The sequence below is a fragment of the Lepisosteus platostomus genome, chromosome 13 (genome assembly GCF_059453375.1).
Source record: "Lepisosteus platostomus isolate fLepPlt1 chromosome 13, fLepPlt1.hap1, whole genome shotgun sequence".
Classification (NCBI taxonomy): domain Eukaryota; kingdom Metazoa; phylum Chordata; class Actinopteri; order Semionotiformes; family Lepisosteidae; genus Lepisosteus; species Lepisosteus platostomus.
The window spans coordinates 2,696,039-2,723,986 of NC_142623.1; the positions used below are offsets into that span (position 1 = coordinate 2,696,039).

The window sequence follows — 27,948 nt, forward strand, 5'->3', positions numbered from 1 at the left end:
ATAACATGATGCACTGATCCTGCTTGGTACTCAGATGGTTTAGTGATGCTCATTCCATCACCCTGAGTTTTTAATAAGTAAAATGACTCTTTTATTGACTTATGTGGTCTAACTGGGGAGTTTCAGTTCCCAGTGAAACCTGGCCTGTAGAAAATCTTTTAGGGGTTTAGGGATTCTAAAATCAATCAACCTTTTGTCTGTTTCACAGGCCATGGGTGAACACTGAATACACCTGTAACTCTCCTGTATCTTCTTTTAACTTTGAATTTGATAACTATGAAGCTTGTGAATGGTTACCCAGATTTTGAATAACGAAAGCCAACTTGAAAACAACAAAGTGATAGAAAGAACAAATGTGAAAACCCCGGCCAAATGCAGAGAGTGAAGAGGAAGGCGTCATACAACTGGTTTCAAATCGAGTGTTCGCATCACATTCCAGAGCCTACGGCACTCGAGACATGTGACAGCACGTCTTGCTTTGGGTGTTGTTCGCTCTTGTTTGCACTCTTATTTTTCATAAAAATATTTGTGGTTTAGACTTCAATATTGATGTGAAATTACACAAAAAGCAACTGTACATAGGTATGATTTATGATGTCTAACTGGGTAAGCTGTGTTTGTTATTACTAAAAATATAATGTTAGTTATGACTGAATGAATCAATAATGAAGGAATGATAGTTATTCTCCTTTTGTCATTTATTGGTAAAAAAAGTAAGAGTTGGGATGACATTTTTGGGGGATTGGGACAGATCATATTTTTTCCCCATAAGAAATAATGGAAAAGTTTATTCTTACAAATTTTCCCTAAACACCTGCTCTTAATTGTCTTGGCAGTGCCAGCAGGAGGGATCAGTGTGAAGGCACAACTGCTTGTGTGAGAGCCTCAGAGTGCTCAGCAGAACTGTGCCAGAGGCCCACTGCCGCCAGGAGGAGCAGAGCAGGCCCTGCACCCAGGTGTGGCATGTCTCCATTTGCTGTGAGAGAGCAGTGCCATGCTGGACACAGCCGTGATCATCCTCTCTGTCTGCTACTCACTTCGTGAGCACAGCAAATCCTGAGCTTGCAAGCATAGTCCGACTTGGATCACTTGGAACACTCCTATTAGGTCATCAAAGATACTGAACTCAAGCTCCCTCTCAGTTCCTTGGCTAACTGCAACTCTTCACCATGGCCTCTGATTACAAATGCATCATGCAACCACTTCATTCTCCTGTGATAATTTTGTGCTTTACAGACAAATTTCTTTAAACTGTAGAAGATCAAAGCAATGTCAGCAACACAACTATTCACTGATCTCCACCTGCCTGTGCTTGATGTTTTATCACGCTTTCATCATACTCTTTTTCTCTCTTCAGGCATCGGGACAAGAAGTTCTGTTCCATTTCATGCCAGAAAGTAATTGCCTGCACAGTCTTATTTTGATCCTCTGCCATCAGGCACATTTAGAGCTCACTGCTGTCAATGCTTTAAGAAGTCTCTGCGTGCACTTCCAGTTTGAAACGCTTGGGACTGATCTCTGACTTCTTCTCGCCTGCACGCTCCCTGTTACCCATGCTGTACCATGTATCTCCCATGCTGTCACATGCTCAACTGTGAAGCGCTGCACTATATCTGCACTTCCCTGCATCTTCCCCATAGGGCAGAGCTGTCCTCTGCTTCCCTGTGAAATGACACAAAGCCTACACAGTTACATCTGACAAAGATCCCTAACCAAATATACTGACATTGACACAGGAATAAACATTCAGTTACTGTGAACAAAAGAATTCTTGCTTAATTTTTAAAAATGACTCTGAAATCTTTGTACAGTAGGTATTATTCCTGTGTGCAGCATCCTTCATTTTAAAGAACCTTTTTCCTCAATTGTTATGTACTTTTACAGTGAAAAATCTGTACTGGAATTCTGCAGTTTTCCTAGGATTTAACTATGCTTTTCCTCTTCTTTGCCATGCTTCCAGTCAGCTTGTTTTAAACATATTCAGATCTCACTATGCTTTTCCATGAAAATACCAGATTTATGACCTTTTATTGTGCTCTCATCAGGGTAGATCTCAGAAGAAGTCATGTAAAGGAGAACAATGCCAAAAATATCCTGAGGAATCCTGAGACATCCTTAGGAATCATATGACGTCCTGAGGAATCCTTGGGCATCCTGAGGAATCATGAAACATCCTTAGGGATCCTGAGACGTTTCGGAAAGATCACCAGTGACACCGCTGAACCAGAAAGGCAGAGACGGGATGGGGCTCCGCCTCAGTCTGAGAGTGCAAGCAGGTGATTGTGTCATCTTGGCCTCCCAAAAGTTGAGCACCCCAAATCACAACAGTTTCATTTCACGCCACATGTAGCCATCTACACTAATGACTGATATCAATGACACATGCACTGGATCGCAGTGAAACATGCAGTAGATTTGGCAAATGTTAAAAAAGTCCATTATACCGGAGCACCTACAGAATATCTCCACCATTGGAATATTTGGACCCTTTAGCCTGTTTAGAAGTTAATTTATTCAAGGATCTCATTTAATTTCTTGAAAGATATTGGAAAGAAATATGGAAAACCTACCCTTTGTAATATATAATATGTCTGTAATATGTTACACTCAAGGAGTGTACACGATTTAGCAAGAAAGTTAACATTCTGTGGAAGCTGGGAGCCATTTTACCATTCGACGTGGTGAAATCCACTCCTGGTATGTTTGTAAAGACAGGATATGACAGTATTGTATTAGAAATACAGAAAGAAAAACAGAAATTTTGAGTGAAAAATACTGGGTTGTTTTATAGTTTATGACCAGCTCAGGGACTGTCTGTTGTGCAGTACCGAGAAATAAGAAATGTATTTTAATGAAAATAAAGAACACAATCTGAACTGATCTGTAATATCCGGTCTGCTGCAGCTCATCGATTGCTATCAGCAGCAGCTGCTGCGTCTTCGCTGGCGAGGAGGAAGGAAAAAAGTTCTACCAGGCTTCCAGTCTGTTCTTGTGATTTTTCCAAAAGGAAAAAAACAGCTTGAGAGTAAAAGAGGCAGAAATAAACAGCCTGTTCAGTACTGTCCCAGTGTCATGCACCATTCTTGCTCTGCTCAATTATAGTTGTGTGACATCAATTGGATACTTTCCGCCATTTTGTGGACTAAAAGCCATCATTCAGATTTAGCAAGTCACCCTCTTAACCTGTTGTAGAAACAGACATTCATGGCCCCTAAAATGACACTCAGATGAGAAGCATTTTCACCAGAATGTTAGTGTTACGGCTGTCGAAACCACTTCCAAATTGCTCTGAGACCCAGGCAGAAGAGAAACGCTGGCCCAAGCGAGTGATGACTCTCTCATCATGTTGTGTAACCGAACACTGGATCTATTTAAAGAGTCTATCTGTCATGTTATTTCCATCAGTAAAAGGCAGTGCTGCAAAGCCAGCCTGTTTTGAGAGGGATGCCGTAACTGCACAATTGCCGAAAGCTGCCACCAGATGGGGTGATTCACAAATGCAAATAAAAAAAGAGGGCTAGTGAAGCCTTAATAAATGGGGAGTCATTGTCCAAGGATGTAGTGTGCAAAAAGGAGCAGATCATCAAGAAAACAGTGTTATATGCATTATAAGTGTTATTTTTTTTAACCTACAGAATACTGAGCACATATGCTGAAATGGTTCTCAGCCAGAAATTTGATTTGTTATTTTCGGTGTCAGTTGTTGTCTCGCCTGCAAAAAGGTGTGAAATAAATAACCTTCTAGAATCCTGCAAACTCGGCTTCGTTGCATCTTAGTATGCTCAGTGTGGATGCTGCGAAGGCAGCGGTCCCCGACTATCTCAGAGATGAGATGCCCCTTGTATCAAAGCCTCCGCTTCTGTGATGGAAAAAATTGCCACAAAAGAGCCCTTTCATTCAGCCGGTTAATTTAGAAGCGCCCGTGTAAGGGGTTGTCAAGGCAACCGATGGATGGCTACGAAGCCCTGCGCCTCAGCCAGCGGGCGATGATGTGGCCACGGAGCGGCGCGTGGGGAGAGCCGAGCCGACGGCGCTCGTCAGCACCCGGCATCGCCGGTACCGCCGCTGCCGAGCGCCGAGCCAGAGCCAGAGCAAGCTACTCATCGCCTCCGCGTTTGTGAAAGGAAGGTCAAATATCGGCCTCCGACTCGGGGAACTCCACCACAGGGACCACCCTGCCCCAGGGGCATGAGGGCACCTGGAATCAGACACATTTTTCTGCTCCAGGCTCTTTAAACTTCAGGCTTCTTTAAAAGACTTGACCTTGGCCACGAGCTCCGCTAGCTGTCCTTCATGGGTCACCGGAAGAACATGGGGAAACAGCCCCTGTCGCCAACAGGAGCCAGAGACCAGTGAAGAGAGGGAAGAGGACCTTTCTCCTGACCTCTGACCTTTCTCCTGACTCTGACCTTTCTCCTGACCTCTGACTGATCGAGCCTTTTAGACCCGGAAATTAATGACACGACGAGAGACCGATTACAAGTGCTGGCACCACGATGGCAGACAAGATTAAATAAACACTACGACTCTTGCCCCCCCAAGAAACAGGATCCTCGTGTGGGGTATTCTGTCTGTCTCTTAGGATTCTAGGTTTTCGATGGTTTTCTTACCCAGCATTAAACAGCACAGGCTTTTAAATGACACGAGGGGTTTGCGAAAACAGGAAAACATTTCGGCCCCACAAGCTAACTGTTTTTTCTGTATCTCTTCCCTGTTCTGCCTCACCCCCTCTCTCCCTCGCTCTACTCCTGCCGGGTCCCGAGCCCGGGCTCGGGCACCGCAGCGTCGTTTTACACGAAAGCCTCTGACCCAGAGCAGGCTGGGTTTCTACAGCAGTCGCCTCTCCCCGAGCGTGGGGAGATGGCTGCAGGGCTCTCTTCCCTGCGAACACCGGGGGCCTGCGAACAGCATGAGGCCGCCCCTGTCTGACATGTGCTAGAACACATCAGCTATAACCAGGCGTGTCTGGTGTTTTCAGTTTTATTTGTGATACACTTTTCCGCTAACAAAACGCTGCCTAAAGGACACCGAGGAGTCCGCCTAGAAACCAAGAGGGATGGCTTTCACACACACATAGCTTCCTCTTTAAAAGACGTGCCTTCTGCCTTGCTGCGTGGATCAGTCTCTTTGAGGTGTAGACCCTGACTTCCTTACATTGACTTGCTTGGTCCTTTTCAGACTCCTCTTCTGTTATCCTAGGAATTGACATACTGTAGTGCATAAATGTATATTATTATCCTTTATCCTTTCTATCTTACGTATACATTGCTGTCTTCTTGCTGTTTTCAAGGGGTAAAAAACACAGATGACCATTCCTCCTCTCAGCAGCGTTAATCCCCACATACCCTCTCTGCCCTCGCCTCCCCACTCTTCTGTAGTACAATTAGCACCGACTGTACCAGGACCCTGCGAGAAGCACATGACAGAACCACCAGATACAATAATCTTCCGCTGTCATTCCATAGTCTCTCCATCAAGGCTGATCATTTTAACATGGCCGGGCTCTAACTACCTTTTGTAATCCACTTATCTCTCAAACAGTCTTCAAATTGTGTCCAGTCACCTTGTCTCAATGCACCTTAGCCAATAGAAGCAGAAAGCCTGTGTACATTTTCACCCATATGGTAAGCAGGCACCCAGACACAGAAAACCTCTGAACAGGGAAACCTTGCAGACACAAATTCAACATTAGGAATCCTGATTTGAAACACTAATGAGCCAATGAATGAGAAGATGTCTGGCCAATCTCAAGGTAAAGCCTTTCACAAAATATTGTGAAAATTTGCAGTAAGCTTTCACAAGTGCAAGCACAGAAAAATCTTTATTTTTATTTGTATCCCTTTTAGCTGGATCAAGATGATCCTGGTGAATGAACAGAGTCGTTATTTATACACCAGTGAATCAGCAATCCCTGGCAGGAGCTCCATTCCAGAGCCCTCAAGCACACAGGTAGACAGCAGAGTTGTGTGGGCATCCACTGTCGAACACTCTCACACACTTTCAAACACACACAAACACACACTCATACACACACTCACGCTCTCACTCACAAACTCTCAAACACACACACTCTCCCATACACACTCAGACGCGCTCGCAGACACACTCACACACTATCACACACAAAAATACACAAACTCACACACGCACACCCACACACTCAAACACAAAAAGCATCCTGCAGCTCTTGTTGTTTTTCAGAAGCAGTCTTTTTGTTCGGTTCGGCATTTTGTCTCTCCAGAGCTGCAGACCCCACAATCACGGCACAGGTCTCACCTCCTACACCCAGGTGGGACCCCGGTGTGCCATGCCATCCAATCCTGGCTGGAACAGAGTTCTAGAACGATGACAGGTGTCACGATATTAGTCCCCCCTCCTTAAGGGCGCTCCAACCCTTTAACTTAAGACTTTATTCTGTGCACCTGTTTCCCATTCCCTGCCCACCTTAAAAGCCAGGCGCTGACGCTCATCCGGGCTCTGCATCTGATTTCCATATCGTGCGAGTCCGGGACCTGGAAGCGCCTGGTCCCGTTAAGGTTTTAATCTCGGTTCCCGTTCCTGTTCCCCGTCCGCCGGTTCCGACCCGGCCTTCGTGGTTTTTAATTCTTTGTTCTGATGGATCTCCTGGTTTTGGACTTACCCTTGTGTTTTGGATATTCCCTAAGGACTACTCTCTCGGATTGTTCGCCTCGGCCACACCTCCCCCGTGCACCAGCGCACCTTGGACACGCCCCCCTGTCTTCAGCCCCGTTTTCCTGCATGACGTTTCCCCAGTGTTTCCCCACTCCGTCGGACGGTGTCGTCCGCATAGGGTCCGGAAAGAACTGTTCGTTACAACAGGTTAGTAATGGCTTTCTGAAACTCTAGCACAGGGAACCCAGGTGTGCCATGGGGACAGCAAAGTCGGGAACAGATGTCATTCTGGAATTCATTAGGCTCGTACAACTGTGCAAGCTCTGCATGGTGTATCTGCAGGTACCTCTCTTCCTTTGGTTTTACTGTGCTAAACGCACTGATTGACTTTGCTGGGCCATTGAGTTCCACCACTGCTATTATGTCCCTCTATGGAGAACCAAAGAACGTCGTGTCGTTTACATGAAGAACATAATGTACAGTAGGTACAGCAGGATACATACAAGATCAGGTCATTAAGCCAATCCAGCATATCCGTTTGATAGTAGCTAATGTGATCAGAGGGATTCGTCTAGAAATTTCTGCAAAGAAACCACGATTCTCAAAAGTTCCCGACTCCCACAAATGTATCTCGGCACCAGTAGGATTCACGGGAAATGGTAGGCAAGTAAATGTATCCCAGGCCTTTCCTTTGGTTTGGTTTCTCATTTGGTATGCATTCCTGAGCTGACAGACAACATCAAACACGTCGAGCACACAAGTGACCTGTCCTGTTTGCTGTGAATGCTCACATTGGTCACATGTGTCCCTTTCATCCTCTTAAATGAATGACAATCGATGATCGACCTTGGGAAGATGAGAGCCCCCACAGCCAGCTGCCCTCCTGCTCCCTGTAGTTTAGGATGCTGGAGTCATGCAGGTGTCTTGGCTGAAGTTTTCTTTTTATGCTCAGTTTAGTAGTTGTAGAAACAGAAAAGCATCCGTCGAGTTGGAAGTAACTAGGTCATAATAAAAGACACTCAACTGTGATGAGTAAGTTAATACTATAAATCAACGTTAAATTATAAACCCCATCAGACTACAGTGAGGTGCTATGCATTAAAAGCATTCATGTCTCCTGCCTGCTACTCTAATAAAATGGTGTATTTCAGCAGCTCCAGGACGTACAGGCCGACAATCAGTAGTAATTGAGAGGCTCCTGGAGGAGGTCAGGTTATTTACCAGGCCACTGATCAGTGAGCAGAAATGGCTCCCTTGGAAAAGAAGATTTTTGAACAGACAGTAATGATGATCCAGAACTTGGGCACAAGGAGCAAAGGTATCCTGGAACACTGGCACCAGGAACTGTATTATAGGAACAGAGCTCTCGAACAATGACAGGTTAATACTGGCTTTCTGCAGCAGTAGCACAGAGAATCATGGTGTACCACAGGGCCAGCAACCCGGTCTGATTTCAATTTACATTGGTGTTATACCTGATTTTAAGCTGCTGTGCAATTCTGTCCAAAATTTCCCGCTGCGTGCAGAATGAGATTTGAAGGGAGCAAATTGCAATTTGCTCTTTGTCCCTGAGTAAATACCGGCTCTGGCCTCGGGGGCAGAGAGTGAAGACGAGCTGCTACAGAGAAGGGGACTGCGAGGCAGCCGAGCCAGCAGGAGAGAGCCGGGCGCGCGCAATGTTCGGTGTTTACTGTAGCGGTTTGAAGAGAAGGAGGCCCTGGCCTTGACAATGAGGTGGTAATGAGCTGGAATGGCTTGTTAGTTGCTGAAGTTAACAGTGCCTACACAGGCCTTTCTCTCTCGCTCCCCGCTGACGGCCGCGGCGACAGCTGGGATCTCCTGAGCCCATTCTTCTCGGCTTCTTGTTCCAGCCACTCCAAACCCACTTCCCTCCCCTGCCTTCATCAAAGCAGCCCTGTGCTCCCACTCCTTCAGCAACACGATTCACTGGCTCGCTACGAATGGGAGAACGGAGGAGCTGTCTCGAGCAATTCCATTTAGGTTTGAATGCGCATTGTTTTGAAACTGGAGCTGGAAAGCTGTTGGGGGGGATCTCCTCAACGCCATTGACAAATACTCTTTGTAAGGCTTTTGCCAGATTTCACCCAAAACATCATCGCCAATCCCATAAGCCACCACTCCAGATGGGCACTTGGCGCTGCGCAGCGGGGTTGTGCCCAGACCGCGTGCGGCGCAGGAAGGCAGGAAATGAAGTAAACCTGCGCAGAGGAACGCATCCACTGCCAGAGTATTTAAAAACTTGAAAATAAATTGGCCCTTTGATAGGCATCTGCAGTTTTACATTAGCAATCAAGCAGGGCTTATAAACCTGCAGGGTTTCTAAGCTGGTCATTTTCCTACCATATCTTGAAGAACCATTCTTATAAGTGGTTCTGGGATCTTACATTAAACGCAAAATTTAATTTAAATTACATTTTCCTTTTTTTTTTGTCCTTAGTCAACACCACAAAAATGCTCATTTGTTAGCATTTCCAAGGAAGTTAACGAAGTCATCTGGGGCTGCTGCCATCAGCTCTCATACTGCTAGACTACTGTGGAAATCCTTTCTGTTCTCGTTCGGGAAAGCGAAACCCTCTCTTTCCGACTGCGTTTGGAGCAATAGACTGCTGCTGCAATGTCTTCCTGCAAGTCCCACATGAGCAGGGCTGTGTTTGTAATGCTGTCTGCTGTTCTGGGATGTTTCTGTGTTAATGGCGCTGTCTGCTGATGTATCTGTGGTATATTCCACTGTTCTGCACAGATGCTAGCAGTGCCTAGCAGGGCTCCTGCCAGTTCGCAGACCAGTGGTGTTTTCCCCAGGTCTTTTCACACTGACAGGCTCCCTAAACAGGGCTGACAGCCTCTTCCTCCCTGTCACCTACACTGTTAGCTCCTTCTAGTGCTAAACCTGGGAAATAGAAGGGACTTTGTCTTAAAAAAACCAAACCAAACCGACTCTCACTAAGTACCAAAACCACAAATGCAAGCAGACTGCAAAATAATCTACCGCGTGTTCTATGTTACACCTTAAAAACACTATCTAAGTGGCAAAACAATTATTGCATTAACAGTATCTTTATAAAGGTTTGTTTCCAAAGCCACACTGTTTACAGACCCAGTCAAACCCAGTCAAAGCCACACACGTCCCCCTGTTCAAAAATCACAGCTTCAGCCTTGCATGCAAGCAGCGGTGTTATCCCTCCCTGGCTCAAGCAAAAAAGAATAAGTTATTAAACATGACCAGATGTTCAAAATATCCAGCTAGAAACCATTCTTCAAAACCCACGTCATCTCTCGTCTCTAAAAGTGTTATCTAGGTGCAATACGTTCGAGGAGTGCTTCTGCCATGATTATTTTATGACAAAAAAGCCCCACTCCTTTTGCAAGGGAAGCACTCAGCCGATCGAACTCTCGGGAACTCTGCAGTTCACGTGTCCAGACTCGCCTTCGCGTCACGGACCGCGGCCCCCTCCTGCGCCCACGGCGAACTGGGGAGTCACGGTGACGGTTTCAGTTCCGCCCTCGGCGTGCCGGAGCCTGGAGGATATCGATGTGACTTAAACCCCCCCCAGCTCCGGAGATGAAATGAGACGACCCTTGACCCCGCATGTCCTTGGTGCTCAGAGCCGGGCCTCGGTCAGCTGAGTCTGTACAGATGCAGAAGTCGTCACAGAGACTCGTCGGGCTCGGGGACAGTCTCCAGGCCCGATGCCCAGAATGCCCTGCGCCCACCTCGTCTACCTCTCCCCTCCTCGTGTCCCTAAACCGGACGCCAGCGGCCAGGGCCCATTCCCGGGATTCGGCTCCGGTTCCCGTCTTCCTGTCTCCCAGGAAGCGGGGCTGGGGCCGCCCCCGAGACCCCCAGACTCCCCCGCGTGAGCAGGTCTCAGAGTCTTGGGCCATACTCGCCCGCTCGGGGGGTAAACTCCTTCCCACCCACGGGTGCCCTGGACGAGCCGGTGCTCTTCTGACCCCGGCAGGTGCGAGGGGAACCTAGACGCGCTCTCCCAGCTCTCCCGCCGCCCCCCGAGCGCACCCTTCTCCATCAGCGCGTCCGGTGGCCGACCCCTCTCTTGGGGGGGGGGCACAGGACCCCAGAGTGGGCCTGCGCGGGCCCCCTCACTCCCTCCTCCGCGTCCGGCCCCAGGGCACCCCGGCTTCCCTACCAGAGGGCCCCTTTCGGGACCCAACCCCCAGAGGGCCCCTTTCGGGACCCCCTCGAGAAGCTGGATCGGGAAGCTCCTGCGGGATCGATCTGTTTGGGTTCGGCACGTGCGCCGTCACGCGGGCCGCGGCCAGGCAGCGAGAGCGCGGCGGGGGTGCGTGGGGGGGGGGGGGGGGACACGCGCGCGCGCGCAAAGCGGAGCCGAGACCGCACGCGGACCCGTGTGTCTCGAGCCCCGCCATGCCTTCACACCCCCGCCGCCGCCGCCGCCGCCCCCCTCCTCGGCCCGCACACCGACCACCCTACCTGACTGACAGCTGCGCACAGCACGGCGCAATGACACGCACGGCGGGGGCGAGACAGCGCAGAGGCGCTTGTCCGTCCGGAGCCTTTTACAACAGCGGAATAACGCTCGGGAAAAACGGGCTCAGGTGTTTGAATGAGGACTTTTGTCTCTTGCAGCGCACGTTACCATCTCCACTTGTTTGGGTACGCCGCAGCAGAGCGATGGCATTTGACATTTCCCATCATCGAAAAGGAAACAGCTCCAACCGCAGCACAAAAAAAATACCAATCATATAAATAATTGCTTAATTATTCAAATACATATGATCATTAATAACTCACCCCGGAATGCCCAGTTAAATGTCTATTCCCTTTTACTTGTTGGGGACAACGTGGATAATCCTTTTTCCGAGACTGGCAAACCTTAAACAAGCAAAGATCTCCTGGTTTAAGGTAACTGTACTGAACTAGAAACAGGCGAAATTTCCGACTGCGCCTTGCTTCTCCGTTAACCAGAAAATGAATGGACCGCTCTCCGCTTCTGCTTAGCCAGGTCATTTGCATAGGGCCCGCCCAGCGCTGCAGGGGATTGGTTGTAGCGGGGCAAATGAAACAAATATGCAAATGAACCTCCTTGGTTTGGGCTGCTTCTATTGGGCCGCGTTCCCTGTCAATCAAAATTATTTTCGGCTCCATGCGAAGCGAGAGGCGCGCGCGGTGCGCTGTTGCCTGCCGACGGGATGGCTGGCTGGTATGTCAACAAGCGAGCGTTGTTCACTTCTTGTTGTGTGGGTGGCGTTGTGATTTGCCTAGCGATATTTTGAATACGCTTCTGAGACCTTCGTGCACCTTATAGTAAATACAGCGACACTGCAGACGGCGCACGTTTCACAGATGGAAATACGGAATGCTCTAACCAAATGAAAGAGTCGTGTGACCAAAATGAGAAATTTCTGTTTTGCAATGTGTTTGCGGTGCTCAAATGCTAAAAAAAGGCACAGCGATGGGGGGGATTGTAGATACATACGTGCACTATACTGACAATCTTCTGGGGAAGCACAGAGGTCAACAGAGAGGGCTTCTATCTGTACTACCTGAAAGTTTTTGAACAGGGAGTGAGACACTGTTAATGCACCCCTTTTCATTTGTGTGAAACACGTTATTGGAAAGAAAACCTGTTTCGCCGCTGTGTATCTTGGCCACCTCCGATGTACGAATAGGGCGTCTCCAGTCCGTCTGCAGATGATCGTCCTGTCCTTATTAATGCAATTTTAAAAGAAAGTGCTCTGTATGGGATCTACACTTTTTTTTTTAGTTTATCGTACGTCACCAGTCATCATTCTTATCTTTCATAGGTTGTTAGCCTTGGCCTGGAAACCTCGCACATTTGAGTTTGAAGTGTTTCTCTGTCTGCCTGGTCGTCAGAGTGATTTTCTTATCAGTTTCACATGTAGTAGTTTTTGATTTGTCACCGTCTCCGTGTACTGCAAATGACATAAAGTTCTCGCGACAGTGGACAATCAAAGGAAACTGGAAGGTTGCTGGTTCAAATCCCGCAGCCGGCAGAGGACTCCTACTCCGTTGGGCCCCCAAGCAAGGCCCTTAACCCCAGCTGCTCCAGGGTTGCTGTATAAATGGCTGACCCTGTGCTCTGAACCCAAGCTTCTCTCCCTGTCTGTGTGTCTCATGGAGAGCAAGTTGGCGTATGTGAAAAGACAAATTCCTAATGCAAGAAATTGTATCTGGCCAATAAAGTGATCTTATCTTATCTTTTATGTCTTATTCAAAGAGTGAGCTCTGGCAGATCCAGTACTCACTGAAGCGATTGGGTCATCAATCAATCATGAGTGCTTGACTGCTTAACAACTACAACACTCAACGTAACTTCCCTGTTTCCACCTTCGAAAGATTGTATTTCCTCAAGCATGGGCCCACACAGGCATCGGACTTCCTTGTTCCGTGAAGATACACTCCTGCTGGTTTTATAAGATCTGGGATCAGCTGTAGTTAATACCAGTTAAGTCATTAATGGATCCCATTAAGTCATTAAGAGCCCGCATAGAACAAAATTAAAAGACCCTGTGGTTATTCAGGACCAAGTCAGATCTCTGCAGTAGTATAATCTTGAGGGAGTAGCTAATGTGACACTGATTATTTCGATCACTCCTCCAAAGAGAACTGAGTAACTGTCCATTATAAAAAAAAAAACACCTATTCCTGGTCAGAGTCATGGAAAACTGGAGCCTGTCCTGGAAGCATTGGGCACAAAGCAGATTAAACCCAGGACACAATGCCAGCCTGTCACAGGGCACACACACAAACACACAAGGACACCTCGTGCCAGCCTGTCACAGGGCACACTCACAAACACACACACACAGACACACTCACACTCACAAACACACAAGGACAACTCCTGCCAGCCTGTCACAAAATGTTTGGAAAGTGGGAGGAAACAAGAGTACCCATAAGAACCTGAGAAGAACATGCAAGTTCCATACAGAAGATACCCTGTTTCAGAATCCATCTTGGTACGGAAGAGCTTTGAGGCAGTAGGCTGACAGTCGTACAACACAAATGCTGATCTGAAACTAAGAAATTGGAGAGTAAAAAAAAATGAAACATTAATAACTCGTCCCCAAGCAGCGCTGTGCAGCGATTAAACATTAACATACAGAAAAACAGAGTTTTTTTCTGGTAAGGGGATGTCAGGGTGCATCGGGGTGTTTCAGCGAAGCATTTTTGTCACGTGTTTTGCAGATGTAAATGTTTCATTTGATTTTGCATGTTGCTGTCTGCTCTGTTGTTTTGAGGCAATTCTACAGATGGCTGTGTAAATCCAGGCAGAGACGGAGGGGCATCTCCACACTCTCAGTCCCTGTGTTCAGCCAAACGCTCCCTGCAGTGTAAACCAGAGTGAGTAATGTGGCTGAGGCCCATTGCTGGAATCATTAGAAAGTGGACAGAAGGGGGCATTCAAAAAACGAATTCTCCTTGTTTGCTGCATTTTAAACCTTATTTTAGTCATTATTAAATAGCTTAGCCCTTTTGATTTGTTATTTTTTTGTTTACTTATGTACAGTGTGACAAGAAAGCAGACCTCTTTTGCAAGACACGCAAAGAACATATCAGGATGTTCGCCACCATTAAACGACAAAATCCAATTGTTCTCACGGCGATGATGGCAGTTTTCATCAAGGTTTTCTTCTTCTAAACGAGCTGTGCATTGTGTTTTGCTGATGGGTGTTGCTGTGAAGGAAGGGGTGTGGTTGGCGACAAAGGGGCTGTCGGCACCCCTGATTTTTAACACAAGTTACAGTGCAGAGGCTCTAACCTCTTGTCTTAACAACACAATTAGGTCATTTCCAATGTGCTGCCACTTAGGTGCAGGAAATAGCTCATTTGTACCTGCCATCACCTTCATGCATATTCACAGGCAGATCTCCTAGCAGACAGATGCAATAACAGGGCAATTTGCACCCAGATCATGCCTTGGTGTTGTGCAAGCTCCTGCAGAGCCAGAGAGATGAATGCAAGTGCTCCCAGGGGTGTCTGTGTGGAGGCACCGGCCGCCCGTGTGAGATAGCACAGATTGTGCTCACAAGTGAGCATGCCACACTCTAATAAGCAAGCTTCCTTTCTCAGTGTCCCTTGGATGATAGCAGGTGAATCAGTCGTACTTAGCAAGCAATCTTGGGGACATGGTGCCACTGCACGCGTGAATATTATTATCAGAATTGTTCTTCAGTCCAACACTATACCATGGCTGCTGAAGAACAAAAAAAGGGTTTTAATGCCATGCTGAAAATTCGAATGAAGAAACGCAGCATTTCATCTGCTGAGCCTTCTACAGGTGTGAGGGGAGAGAGGAAAGGAGCAGGGATATAAAGCACAGAATATAAAGGCTGTCTTTAAAGCGAGGATCTGCCGTTTGATGAGGGCTCAGTGCGTGATGTCCCAGCCAGGGGGAGAGCAGAGCAGTGTGCTCTCAGTCTCGCCTTGCACTGCGTGCATCCAGAGGAGGCCCTGGCTTGCTTCGCCGGGAGAAATTTGAAAGTTGTTAATGGATGGGTGGGTAGGTGGGTGGATGAGTGCTTACAGCTGACATCTCAGCCTGGCTTTGCAGGGCCATACCTCAGGGGGCATTGGGATCCTGGGCTGAGACACTATCAGCATGACTGACATGAGTCATCTATCATTCCAGTTTTTTGTAAAGCACCCTAAGAGTGTCCTTGTTCCATTCTTGTGGATGCCAGCGCTGTGTAAAGCTAATAACTGGGCATAGTTCGAACTGAAAAACCCAGCTGATGTGATCACACACACCTTGAGGTCGCAGGTGTAACTTGCGAGTATGACTTGATTGCTCTGTTCCCGCGCCTCCTGATCTCCTTTCAGTAGGAGTACACATTGTTTTAACAAATGTAAAACATTTTTACATTTAATTGTGTGTGTGAGTCATCATTCAAAGGCCCGTCCTCGCCCCCCCAAAAAACAAAATAATTCAATCGCAAAAGCTCTAATCATGGTAATTTTATGCTGATGGCCTGTCTAATTATCTTAGCTCGGTGTTCCTAAACTGTCGTATCTCACACACAGAATGGTCTTAAGTGCTTTTCAATACTAAGCCCTTTGAGAGGAGGATGCTCAATAGTTTGACCCCACAGACACCCACTCCCCCTCATGCTCCTTGATCCCCCCTCCCTCCTTCCTCTGACTAACTCTCGAAGTTGGGAAAACAAATTAATTAGTGAACGGAGATCAGAATCTATCCATCCAGCTAATTATGAGCGTGAATAATTAGCTGGTGGTAAGTGCTCGGTTGGGGAGAGAACCAGAGAGGGATGGCGAAAACTCTTGGAGACGTGTGGGTGTACGAGAGAGCAGCACCGAGGGGTTCCCCCGTGCCGGACCTGTCGGCAGGGAGAGTGAACAGACCCAGCTCAGAAAGACGGAGTCCTCCCTGCTGCTCTCCCCAGGAGATGAGGAGAAAAGAACATTTGGAATTTGATAACAGTTATCCAGTCGTGATTTGAAAACGTCCCCCGCCCCTGCTGTGGAGCAGTGCTTCACTGCTGTGCTGTGCTGTGTGTCCTGAGTTCCCTAAAGAAACGGATCGCAGATGATCGCTGAATACAGTGGCCTCCTGTCTTACTCAGTGAGAACGACATGGTCCAGCTTTTCAAAGCTCCGAGCTCTGAGCCTGTGCCCTTCTTTGCTCAGAACTCTTGGTGCTGCACAGCGTCACAGTCCCACAGGGAGAGTGTGTGTCGATCTGCCTGCGCTTCAGCTGTGAAAGGTTTGGAGGGCCTTGCATGGCAGGCGACAGAGACACCCCAGCTAGCTCTGAAGTTCCGGCGGAGGTAGCGATTTTAGGGAGGTGTTGTTTTAAAAATGCTTCACTTTTTTCCTCCTGGTGTTAAGAATCCCTCTAGTGTAACCACTGCCCCTGTCTTGATGGGGATGGGGGGGTCAGGGTGAGGTTGCATACAGCCAGCAGTGCGATGCATTATGTGCTGTGGTTGCTGGCCACAGTGCAAGCAGACTCCTCAGTTGCTGTGTCCTGTGGGGTGTTGTTGTATGTGCAGCGCTCGGAGCCGTGCAGAGCAGTGTCAGCTGCAGGGGTTCAGCCTCAGGCTGGACTAATTGATTGTCACGGCGCTCTCGGCAGCTGGCTGGGCCTCCTGGTGTGCAGATGCCGTCAGTGCGACCCGGGGCCTCTCTTTGCAGAGGAGTTTGTGGTGAGGTGGGGAGGTTGATTTCTGATTCTCTCCCTGCTCAGTTATCCATCATTAATTTCGCAAAGCCGTCTCCTTGTGGAAAAGTTTTACAGGTAGCCTGAGGGATTATAATAATAATAATTTAGTGCCTTTAGGTTGGCTCCTTTTATCCTGAAGGGTATTAGACATAGTTTAATTAGACGTGGTTTAGACATAGAAAGGAACCTACTTCATCCACCACTGAAGTGCTGCCCTCACCTGGGTGACGTGTGGCTGCCAGGATCTGAGTTACCTGATCTTGTTGTTCTGGTCACTCTGTTCCCATTGCGTCACCCGGTTCTCGATCTTGGGGTGAAGCACAGAATTGATGTTCATGGTGGTCTGCTAGACAAATGCTGTAGGCTCAAGGCAGTCGTTGGTAACTGCGACTGTATTGTGATCCTTAAAGCAGAGAGTACCATCCCTTTAATTAGGAAACTGTGCAGCTTGGTGCACATTCACTGTGCCTGTTGAAAAGGAGGTTGGTTCTCCCCAGGGTACCTCTTCCCCCCTTGACACAACTGACAGGTGGTGGGGTTAGGGTCATGACCTCCTAATGAACTTTGCCTCACAGCCAGGGGCTCTTCCAAGTCTCCCTCGGTATCCTCTGCTTTTCACCCACTTTCCCCCTGCTCTCCTCCATCTTCACCCCTCTTCCTCTGTTCGCAGGTCCCTGTCCGCCTTCCTCTCTGATCTCCATGTGAGCCACCCTGGGGCTCAGAGCTCTGCTGCTCTTTTCCCTCTTCCTTTCCCTTGTCCACTGGTGCTTTTCCTCCCACCTCCACCTGTTCCTTTACCTGTTATGTGATGTCAGGCAAGCCAGCTTGCTTTATGCTTTAGTTCTGGCCAAGTTTCCAGTGAAACTGCCCTGTCTCTCCAGCCAGCTCCCACCGGCGATTTCTCTGGCCGACCTCCAGGCCCCCCTGCCCCAGCTGCCCCCTCCAAGCTACAGGGGGGCTGGTCGGCACAGCGTGACTCTGCCCTAGCCTTTCATGCAGGACGTTACAACATCAGGAATCTTTTTTTCTGAGCAGGAACAGTGGGTGTGTGGCTCGACGAAAGGCTGTCTGCTACAAGCCTGTTTCTAGCCCCATGCAGTATCCAGCTGTTTCTTGAACAGTGTCAATGTTTCTGCTGTCCAAGTTTTCGGCCGTCTGCCTCGTTAGTCTCTGCATCAAACAGGAGCTGACGTCTTATTGTATTACAAAAAATGCAGTATTTTTTGGTGCTTGTATCTTACTCCACCGTTGTAACTGCTTGTTTGTTTTCACAAAGCAGTACCTCCTGTTGGAGTGACTTAAGTCTGCCAAAACTGTAGAACTGCAAGAGCAGAACAGTTTTGCTGAAAAGGTGTTAATTCAGCTTTTGAACAACTGCAGACTCTATTCTCTTGGTGCGGCTTAACTCATTTTTAATTTACATGCGTTGGTTATACTTAGATCTTCTCCTTGCAAAAGTGCTGATGGGAAAGATGCACACTGTTATGAGATCGTGTCGCTTTGGTGCACGTTTCCTGTTCTCATAGGGGCTGCAGGTGGTGAAGGTGTTTGTTTAGCTGCGCAAAATAAATGCCATAGGTGTGCTGGTACAGAGAAAGAAAGATTCAGGAGGACTTAGATGATCTCACAATGATCTCCCAAGATTTCTTTGCAATTGGAGTGCTTGGAGGTTAACTCATCTGATGTTATTATATGTTCCGCTTGAAGAGCATTAGAACAGCTTTTCCAAGGGCTTTTGCTGCAGAGGAGTTCAGCAGTGTCCTTGAATAAAGGCAGAGAACCCATAAAGCATTTTGATTACCAGGCCAATATGACGGAGGTGTTGCAACACTGCAGTAGCTAAATGTCACAGAGACAATGGCAGAGCACATGCACTCTAAACTGATCTGAAACTGATGAGAGCTGCTGGGTTTGTTCAAATTAATCAATTAATCAGACCAATTAAGCTACTGAGAGCACTGGTGGAGCGAAGCCAGAGGACAGCCACAGCCCTGGAAGAAATGAGTTGCTAACAACAGAGCAGACACACCTGATCTTTGTTTTGGTAGGGTGATGGTGTCCTTGTGTCCATCTGCCTGCCTGCTTGTTTCAGAAGATGGTTAAGTGAGGTTATGCCTCTTGGCTTTTGAGCAGCTTCAGCCCGGCAGACCAGTAGGGCTCTATCTTTCTTTACTATTACTTGATCAAATTGCCCTGTGCTAGAAGTGGCCAGTCATGGTCCAGAAGGTCTTTCAGATCAGCCTTGATAGATCAAATTGCAAAGTCTTGGTGTCCCTATGAGGTTTGATCAATATAATGTGTTAATAAATTGAGTGAAATTAGGAATCGACACCTCTAGGCCTTGAGCCCTTCAAGACATTAGTGTCTCAATTTCAAACAATCACTAGACTGCTTGGATTTCACCTACCTGCTTCAGTGGTTGAAATAAAATTATTCCAAGGGTTCACAAAGTGGTAAAGTGCTTTGGGCCATCCCATAATGGCTCAGAGAGACTCCTGCTTTGTTCAGCAAGGTGAATCTCACTGCATAATCAAACATTCCACTTGCAATACGGAAGTGGAATGGATTATTTTGAACAGCGCAGTGCATCAGGGCAGGATGGAGGCCGTAACAGATCGGGGTGCCGTCTGTGCCACAGTTTAGGTGGGCAGGGCTGACGGTGTGGCACAGGGACAGCTGGGCTCCAGGCGGGAGAACAGAGGAGAGTGGCGTGCCCCAGGGTTGCAGAGAAGGCAGCACTGGGCTTAGGATTTACACTTCAAAGGCCAGGTCCAGGACAGATTAAAGCCTGGTGTGGATCAAAGCCAGCAGGCACCGAACAACGCACAGGTGTTTGTGTGTGTGTGTGTGTGTGTGTGTGTGTGTGTGTGTGTGTGTGAGAGAGAGAGAGAGAGAGAAAGAGAGACAGAGAGTGTCTGGGTGTCTGCTTGGCTGCTTGTGTTTTTATTTACATACTGTTTTCTGTGTGACCGAGGTGCTTTGGAAATGAACACCCAGTGTAGTGCCGTTAGAGTGGTGTCATTTTCGGGACACTGCTGGAATGTCGATGCTGTCTGCTCGTTATCCAGGCGCTCGCTCAGTGGGGATTGGCTGCAGTCACCTTCAGTTCTGAGTGTTCTTTAGTCACAGTTGGATTCATATTTAATAAAACAGGAATCTTCTCGGGATTTTAATATTTCCAGACATGTTTCTTGTAATTAGAGCTCAGCTCCTTTTTCATGTATGAGTGCAAGCTGTATGTTTGACCTCCCCCTAACCTTATAGTGCAGCACTTCAGCTACAGTACAACATTGTGGAAAACCTTTTTTTTCTTTCATCTGGCGAGCAAAACTGACACGTGATATATTTTGTCCCAAAGCGAAGTATTCTCCGGCTTTACATTTGAATTCCCATTGTTTATGTCATGTCATTTGCATCTTATAACCGCTTGATACCATACGGTGTAGCAGGAAGCCGGAGCCTAGCCGGCAGGCAACGAGCACAGCAGGGTACGCCCTGGACAGGGCGCCAGTCCATTGCAGGGCAGATGCAAGCCGGTCATTCATGGGACAGTTTGGAGGTCATGGTAAAGGCCAAGGGGGGAAATTTGGCCTGGACACCGGGATAACTCCCTAGTCTTCTCAAAAAATGCCGGGGGATCTTTAATGACCACTGAGAGTCAGGACCTCGGTTTAACGTCTCATCCGAAAGACAGCGCCCACTACAGTATAGCGTCCCCTGGCACTACACTGGGGCATTAGGACCTACACAGACCGCAGGGTGGGCGGCCCCGCTGGTCCTACTAACACCTCTTCCAGCAGCAACCTTAGCTTCCCAGGAGTCTCCCATCCAGGGACTGACCTGGCTCAACCCCGCTGAGCTTCAGTGGGCTGCCAGTTGAGAGCTGCAGGGTGATATCACAGCTGGCTCCTGTTGTTTATGTTAAACTTTAATTTTTAACATTTGGAATTGAAGTTCTTTCTTTTCCTACAATTTATGAGGCACCTCCCTGATAGTTGCTCATGCATATCCGAAACTGCTCAAAATACATACACCTAGGGGAGCCCCATCACTGTCTCCCTGTGCCAGGTACCATCACAGCATCTCGGAGCCAGAAGGGATGTAGGATCCCTAATTTTGGTTAAGTATCCCACATTCCTTCAAGGATAGCTTGAATACATGTTCACTGAACCCAGTGACAGAGGAGGATTGTACTTCAAATGGAGATCTTTCAGAACAGATTTCACATTCAATCAGTAAACAAGACAATGCTGGCAATTGCGAGGGAGAGGCCAAGAACCGCAGTTCAGACAGCGAACTCGATGGATAGATTGAAAGGATAGGGAGACCCATTAATTTAATTGAATTATTCAGACTAATTATATGAAACTGTTGTGATTGCAATCTCCCAGGTGGCGACAGGGTAAGGAGGCTCGTACAGTCGGCATCCACTTGTTGTTCCAGCTGCAGCTCAGCGTCAGTGCAGAGCAGGTCGCACAGCTAGAGGCCGGCCTCGTAACTGGCAGGGCCCACCCGTGACTGCCCTTCGCTGTGCAAGAGGGCACGGGGCACGAGCTCCCTGTTCCCCCCGACCGCCACCGGCGCGCCTCTCCAGCTCGCTTCGCAGAGACGTGTTGGATATACAAAAACAGAAGAGCTACTTCTTCAATTAAAAGAGTGTGTCTAGAGATACCATGCCACAGGGATGGTCTGTTCCCCCGTAGATGCAATAGGACTGCGTTTTCATAGTTTTATTTTGTAATGAATATGTATTATATTATACATCACGTATTCATGTTTTATTATGCAGCGTTTGATGCAGCAGTACAGCAAGAACATGGAAAAAAAGTGAATAATTTCACTCCATTTATGTTCTGGGTGCATTTTGAAGTAAAACTCTGTCCCAGGCAGCCAACGACACACAGCCTTCTGACTCTGGCGCGAGAAATCGCCTCTCTTTTGGTGACCCTCACCAGTTACCTTTTTATGTAAACAAACTGGATATGAGTTAATATTTTTGGGGGGCGCAAGTTAAGTAAGTGAAAGTGTTCAAAAGTTCTTTTGTCCAAAACTGAGGGGGCAGGACAGTTCAGTTGAGGGGGCAATGCCCCCTTTAGCGCCCCCTGGTGCCAGGTCACCGATGCACCGTACAGCAGATACGGCTACCCACTACCCCTACTTTATGGAGGTCCCGTGATAGCATGCTTCGCCTTCTCCGTCTCCGTGACCCTCACCAGGTTGTCCTGAATCTTCATCTCTGACGTGTCCTGACTGTAGATCGAATTTGCCGAGGAGCAATTTTTCCCAGACTGGGTGGAGCCATTTGCAGAAATCATTCGTGAGCAATGAAGCTGTGAGAGGGAGAACGGGTGCTTTTTCTCAGCTTCGGTGCTTTTTTACATTTGCTCCCCCGTTGCCCTTTGTTTTTTTGCATTCGCTGTTTTGTTGGAAAACTCAAAAATGAATGACCAACACGAAAGCACGTTTTTTTTGTGCACGTCACGGCACTGCTACAGGAGTGGTCATTCAGAAAGCGTCAAAGCTGAAGTGCGGGCAGGCCGGAGTATCTCCACATGCCATCTGTGCTCTGGATGGTAATTCCATGCTATCGACCAGCCAGTGGGAGGGAGGGCTGTAACAGGGCTCTGTCAACGCTGCTCACTCACAGAGACAGGTTTATTTTTAGAAAGAAGAAAGGAAACCGAGAGGAAATGGCAAGAACAAAAGGGCAAGAACAGAAAAAAGAAAAAGGAACTGTTTTGGAGGAGATAAAAGAAGGAAACCATTAAAACGACCTCAATTAATCGATCTTTACATTACACAACAACCTGCTTAACTCGGTTAACTGGGCTTGCGTGCAAAGATCTTCATGTAGTGAACGCTTTAAAAAAATAGCTGATATCTCTCTTGTGCTGGCGGGAGGAAGCTCCTGCGCTGGCTGCTGTCGTGATTCATACTGGTTACCAACTTCCGAGGGAGCGGACAGGGGGACACAGCCTTCACCAGTCCACTGCCAGCGGGCCCAGGCACTGTCACAGGTGGAGGCAGAACAGCTGGCTCAGGTGGCGGGTATCTAATGAGCTCACACCAGTGCCAAGATACAGCTGTAATCCTGTCAGTCCTGGGCACAGGTGTGTCTGGCGAACTGGCTACTGACAGGCTCACCTCATCATTTAAACATTATAGGCAAGAAAAGTAGGTCACTGCCGTTAAACAGGCCTCACACAATCAACCAGGTTGGTCCAGGAGGCGGCAGTGATCCCAAACATTTCACTTACAGTACCTGTGTTTTTATTGCATTGTTTGAAGAGGAATAGTCAGGAAGGTTTTAAATAAGAAGAGATGGCCTCTACATTTCAGGCTGTTCACAATTGAATGTAGCCAGCAGGAGGGATAATAGCATCAGTCTGATGGCAGCTGCCTGCACAGTGGGCTCCTATTCAAGTCCTGACTGACAGGAGTGGGTCTCTAAACACACTTTCGATGTGACTGTGATGTTCCTGAAAATTGTCTCTGTCTTTCAGACGCACATGTGTGGAGAATATGCCAGAAAAACTCATCGGGAGAAGAAGCCACAAGAGTATGGGCCTGTGCGTGGTAAGTACAGGGGTTATAAAAACATTCATAACTCAAAGTGCTGAGCTGTAAAATCTGATAAATAACAAACATTAAGGTTCTGGGTCACTATCTGTCCCAAAACCTCTTCTCAAGGTGAATTGTGATTCAGGCACATTTGTTTTCTTCAACTATCAGTTTGCTTTCAGAGGTCATACCCACTGACAGGTGGCTCATTCAAAGCATTATTTTACTTTGGAAGGATGAAAAAAAATTAGCAGTGAGAACTGGCCTCAATTCGGGAGGAGGGTCACACACGTCCGGATGGGGCACAGGACCCTCGCTGCCCTTTGAGCTGAACAGTGTTCTTGACTGGGTCTTGGTGTTCCCAAACCTAGATTTAGCTTTGTTGGTGGCGGCTGGGGAATGCTATGACTCACAGTCACACTGCAGTTTAAAAGACCTTGCTCGGTGCGAAGAGCCGCCTCCTCAAAATTAACCTTAAAATTGGCAATCACCGGCGGCTTTGATTTCGATCTGCTGTTTCACCTGACTGGAATCCTGATGCCGGCGGCCGTCGGGAGGCCAGCCCGTGTCTGTGTGCGGCGAGCGCCCTGGGTCTATTATTAGAACAAGCTGGGCAATCAATTAGCCTCAATCGGCACTATCAGATCAAGGAGGCTGTGACCTGGCCCCGCCGTTGCCTGGCAAAACTCAGAGCCGCCTGGCGTCACGTGATGGGCCTATCGGGCAGCACCAGGGCTGCGTCCTCGAAAAGAGGAGCTTGATTAGTCGGCCTTAATTAAGAGCGTCTGAGTCCACATGGACAGGGGTGGTGAGAGGAAGTGCCGCCAGCTTCCAGCACAAAGCCTGCCACCCTGCCGGGGGGCAGAATGGATGGTGTGGGTAAGAAGCAGGCGTGTTTGTGGCAGGGGGGGGCAGCTTCACTCGCGTTAGATTTGATAAGATGTGTGTGGGTTTGGCTGGTTTTGGCTCTGCTCGGTGGGAAGAGGTTCGAGCGGCCCTCTCGTTTCCGCGCCCCGGGTCCAAATCCCACGGACGTCTCCCGCTGAAAGGAGGAAGAGGAAGAAGAAGGACTGCCCTGAGCCCCGGGGAGCCCCTGCAGGTCCCCCACTGAACCGCTCCAGATCCCCTCCTCTCCACACACAGGCGCGCTGACTCAGCGGATAAGGGTGGTTTTCTTTCGGCCCGGCCATATAGAAGATGAATAGGAGATTCACTCACAGGAAGAAAGCCCGCCCCCCCCCCCCCTGCCCGTACCTCGACACACACTGGTTTAATCAATATGGCTCGGCTCTGGTGGCCACCGGTTGCTGTGGAAACGCAGAGACAGCCTCTCTGCGCGTTTGTCTCCCCGACGGTGAGCACAGCGGAAGGGCCTCGCAGCAGCGCGCTCACAAACACACTTACATCCTGTGCGGTCCCTCCGCTACACCTTTATATAGGATTCCTCTTGGGAAGGCCCGTTTCCGAACTCTTCGGGCCCCGTTGTGGTTTTTTTTTGTCCTCTCTTACATCAGCACTGTAGCTAGCGATGACACGCTGGCGGTGACCGGATTGTGCCTGCCAGTACAGCACCAGCTTCACACTGATGATAATGCCCAAAAATGTTTGTACAGTATTTATGCATTAGCATCTCGTTTTAACACCAGGTAGTCCGAAAAGCTGCAGAAAAGTAAGAGATCTTCTGCAATACTTGCCAGTGATGCTTCCTGCAGGAGAGAAAAGAACACAGGAAAACCCCTCAATTACTGGTGGATGTGTTTGCCATACTTTCCCCTGCATCTCAGTGCATTCACTGGAAACAAAATACTTAAACCCCTCGAAAATAATGAGCCATTTGATTAAAGCGATGAAGGGGCCTCCAGTTTTTTTTTTTTCATTTAGGTGGGGAATAGTGAACTGACTTTTCTTTTTAAAAAAACTGTTTTAGTTGGATCACAATGCATCTAAAAATGACTGATTAAAATCTAAAGGTTATGAGTCATGAAGTATATGCGATGTGTGCAAAGCTGACGCACTCCTGCTATATAGCCGTCAGGTAATGAAATCAGAGCAATACGGCTCATTACACCGCTGGGACCGTCAGAAATATCCAATTCAACTGCGCTGTGGAACATGGAACACGCTGCCTCACTCTGTGAGAAAACACTGCCACCTCCTGGCAGAACGGTGCAAGCGCATTAGATCCCCTTGGATCGATCACTTGCGGCGTTGCGTGAAATCATTTTCTAGATTAAGATTTTGAAAAAAATTTAAGTCTTAGCCAGTCATAGTAAAGATTGCCTGCCTTGGCTCATTTTTAAAGGTCATCTGGGAAGCTTTAAGTATTCCTGTTTTTTTTCTATCAAATGAGACTAACTGGAAAAATGCTGGATTTCTATTTAACGTGGCCTGCGTAATATCTTCATAAGACTTTGTAGTCCTTTCTGTAACAACATTTCTAATTCTTTATGACAGTAAAACACACCAGTCATGGAGGCCTGCCAGTGTCTGAGGCTTTTTGTTCCACCTGTTCTGTTAATGATCTAATTAAACATTAATTGACCCAATTAAAAAATCCAATTAGCTTAAACAGACCAATTTTACACTTTTCCAAGGTCTTCATCTGTTGTCATTTTAGAGATCTAAAAAATGTGCTGGATTCTGACTGAGATTTACTGACGTTGAGCACTTACAGTACGTTTTTGTCATGTTTTTTCTAAGACATAAGAGGCACATATGTTTTATAATCACCCAAATGGTAATGCAAACCATAATCTAAAACATTATATATAATACAGTTTGACAAATATCATGAAAACCTATATGTCTGTCATGTCATTTTGAAGAATAATCATGATAGAAAGTAGTTCAAGTAGGTAGCTGTGTCAGCATGTGTAGGCTGCAAAGGAACAGGTAACAGGTTTATTCCCTGCTGAAAAGAAAAGAAATGAAACACAACGTTTTAGCTGTTTCACCTGAAGAAGGCTCCACAGCTGAAATGTTGTTCTCTTTTCTTCATTTCATTATAGAAATGTTTCTACAATGTTACATGTAGTATCAGGAGTTCCCAACTTTGATCCCTGAAGTCTATTATCCAGTGGGATTTCAACATCTCCTTCAGTTCTAAACAGCTCTTCATTTGGGAAAAATGTTAAATTGATCCAATTGAAATTTTTCTGGACCTGTTTAATGCTTCTCCACAACATTTAGCTCTTGACGATTTAAAGAGACATAGAACGCCTACTGATTCCTGAAAAGGCAGATCTAAGGTGAGGAAATAATCTGGAAATCTGGAAATAACCTGATCTATTGCCTCATACATGAGTAAGAGAGCTTTAACTTCTGCTCTAAATCACACTGGGGGCCAGTGCAGTGTGCACAGGACAGGAGTTATGTGCTGATTGTGAGAACAAATTATGTATGTGTGAAGGAGGTGTTAATACCAGTCAGACTCCTGTGATGTCCAGAAAGCTCAGTGGTAAAATACTATTTGGTCTGCAAATACTGTAGTTCTTAGCTTCATCAGTATAGTAGTCCCACCCAAGTCCTTGATGGTGAACAGTCCGATCAAGAGGCAGTGTATTTGCTACAAAGCAAAGGTCTTAGTAAAGAACCCTGTGGAACACCCTAATTAAGTGGAAGAACCTCACTTATAAAGTGGTCAAGACTTCCAAATTGGTTCCTGAGAGCGAAGTAGCAGCCAGACTCCTCAGCTACTCACAGGCTGGTTCAGTTACAGAACCGCCGGTCAGTCATTTTACCTTCTGAGTCAAGGAGCCATCCAGGCTCCATTCCCAGCCCTTGCATTTATGATGGTTAAAGTGGCACTTGTTTTAAATCGGTGTGCTGGCTTAATTCTGATTGCACTGTTAGTAAGGCTGTTGAGAGCAATATATTTTCACAGCTTTGGGCCAACTACACTACACCATTGTATCAGAACCATTAGTGAAACTTTTTTTACCTGTTGGGACCTGAACCTAATTTTTTTTTAAAGAAAATAATTTCTGTTGGCAGCTTCAGAAACAATTCTTTTTACCATTCAATTCGCCAGTCCAACTAAGCCATTTCAAACTCACCTGCTGAGCTACATCACGGTCGACATATTGGCAGGATATCGTCTTTATAAGTGAAAAGAATTGATTGCAGAAACAGATGAAGGTTCTTTGATGAGGGCATTAAAGAGCAAGAGCTTCAAGTCAGGAGGTCCGCCTACACTTCTATACAGCAGTGATACCACAAGAGGGGGCACTGACTCCGCATTTCAGACTTTCCTTGGTTCTGTTGCACGACTTGGCGTTTCCCTGTTGTATACGCAAGAAATTTCAATTTACATAAAACAAATTATTATCAGAGTTCGGAAGGGCACCTTTTATTTTTAGGACAGATTTTGCAAACACAATTCATCATTTTTCGACCAAAGCACATGCTGTGTTCAGTCCCCACAGATTGGTGACCATAAGTACTGGGGCACTTGAAGCAAATTAAAGAAGTGAAAACGTCCGTATTTTATTGCAGATCCCTTGCTTGCAATAACTGCATCAAACTGTTTTTCTCCACACGTAAGCCTTTT

General features: G+C 47.3%; 1 long non-coding RNA gene across 2 annotated transcripts in view; it reads left to right on the top strand.

The window, feature by feature from the left end:
* LOC148649620 (uncharacterized) overlaps positions 1-27,948 on the top strand; it is a 66,846-nt gene that overhangs the window by 21,794 nt on the left and 17,104 nt on the right. Inside the window, exons 6-10 of one of the 2 annotated variants that reach the window (XR_015925886.1) lie at positions 837-956; positions 2,046-2,276; positions 5,847-5,949; positions 6,666-6,840; positions 23,342-23,414. This is a non-coding gene — a long non-coding RNA (uncharacterized LOC148649620). Of the gene's footprint in view, positions 1-836; positions 957-2,045; positions 2,277-2,904; positions 3,063-5,846; positions 5,950-6,665; positions 6,841-23,341; positions 23,415-27,948 lie in introns of those variants that run through there. The other variant, XR_015925887.1, reaches the window with a different exon arrangement.